This window comes from Sinocyclocheilus grahami, unplaced genomic scaffold, assembly GCF_001515645.1.
Source record: "Sinocyclocheilus grahami isolate Dianchi unplaced genomic scaffold, SAMN03320097.WGS_v1.1 scaffold286.1, whole genome shotgun sequence".
NCBI classification, from domain to species: domain Eukaryota; kingdom Metazoa; phylum Chordata; class Actinopteri; order Cypriniformes; family Cyprinidae; genus Sinocyclocheilus; species Sinocyclocheilus grahami.
The window spans coordinates 73,534-75,482 of NW_015505465.1; positions in this window are offsets into that span (position 1 = coordinate 73,534).

The following is a 1,949-nucleotide window of genomic DNA, read 5'->3' on the forward strand; positions in this document are numbered from 1 at the left end:
CTTACAAAGATACATAACAGCTACAAGTGTATGCACTACTTGCTTTATGCAAGCACTATATAGGATAAATCACTATACAGGATTTACCCTATTATACTTTATCGACATGAATTGATAGGTGAAACAACAAACAGCCACCCACAAATAGTCTAGAAACAAAGCATCCGGCTGTCTTTGAGTTCACATGAACAACGGTTAACGTAAAGTTGCTCGTCGTCAGGCAACAGAAAAATACCATAATTCCTCCATTCAGTTAGGCCTAAGACATTGAGAGTCACACAGACCTATATAACAACCCAGCCACAACACTTAATTGCGAATAACATGCCTTACCTTAATACAGAATCGACCACAAAGTCCAACGTTTATATTTTTTCTACGAATCTTTAAGTTAACGTACTAAACATGAGTGGAATTTGCACCGCAGCGCCCCCACACCTTGATGCTCATGACAAGAATAGCATGTATAGTTATCTTTATTGAAGTGAGTTAGGTTTAAATTGCCGTCATGCATGAATGAATGATATTTTTGCAATTTTAGACATAATAATCCACGATGATCCCATTACACAAAACTGAAATTGCATGTCAAAATAACACATTGTCAATATTTTTTGAGACCCCCCAAAATTTCACAAATCACGTTTTCAGGGGAGCCCATGTCTTATTAAGGGGAACAGAGCTCCCCCTAGCTCCCCCGTAGTTCGCACCCTGGGTATATGGGCAACTCTGGTAACGCTGCCCTCTCATTCATTGATCTGCTAACCGATATGTTATGCTCACATGTCCTCTGATAATAATAGCATTCTAGGACTAAACATTATTTGGATAATATCTGGATATATAATGGATTAATATCTTAACCCTACTGTTAGACCTACCTGAAAAACAAAAAAGCAATTTATTTAATTCAAAGGCCTGTCATTATTTTTTATTTGTGCTATCATTATTAATTTCTTTATTTGTTCTTATTTTATTACTGACTACTTACTTGTAATTTTTTATTCAATTCAAAGTTTGAAATCAAGCTATCTCGTGCTACTGCACCAAAATTACCCCACTGTAAAATTAAAAAAACACTGAGTGAGCAAAAATTTGTGAGATAGCTAGCTATAATGGTAATTAAATAATGTTTACATATGTATAAAAGCCTACATTAAAATCTGTCATATAAATTGGTCTCTTCAATAGAAATTAGCCTACTGATTGCCACCATTGATGGACAACATTTTTTGATATTAAAAATATCTGTATGACATTATATTCTGCAGTTCTTCCCTGTTGTACCGAATATCTATACTTTTCAAATTATCATATCGAAAGAAATTCAAATATTGTGACAAAATTAATTCTGTAGGGTGCCACAAGTTTGTTAAAATTTCCAAAGGGTGCCGCGACTACAAAAAGGTTGGGAAACACTGCTCTAGGGGACGCAGTGCAAGTTCCCATTCGATAGGGAACTCCTTTTCGAATGGACTTTGAGTTTTGTGAACTTCAATCTTTTGTGCTCAAACAGCAACATTACACACTAACTAAAGTTGAAAAAGGGAAAAAGCAGGACCCCTTTAAAAAACTTCTTTCTAATCTACTCAATCTTTTACATCAAGGGCTTTTCAATTCCAGTCCTGGAAGGCCAGTGTCCTCCTGGGTTTAGCTCTGGTCCTAACCAAAGACACCTGAATAAGCAAGTCAAGGTGTTCAAAACTGACTTCAAATTACAGACATTTGGGTTAAATTAGGATTGGTACTGCAGGACACTGGAGTTGAAGAGCCCAAGTCTGTGGTTTTGCACCCTCAGGTCTTGTTAGGTGGCCTGGTGCCCTTGGTCTGAACTCTGTGCTGAAATGACTTTATCCTGTAACATGTCTGTGGTAGTGGAAAGGTGTCTATTTTAGGAGCGGTTTTTTCTTTCCGTACTGTAATATATACTTCATGGGGAGAGCAGGTGC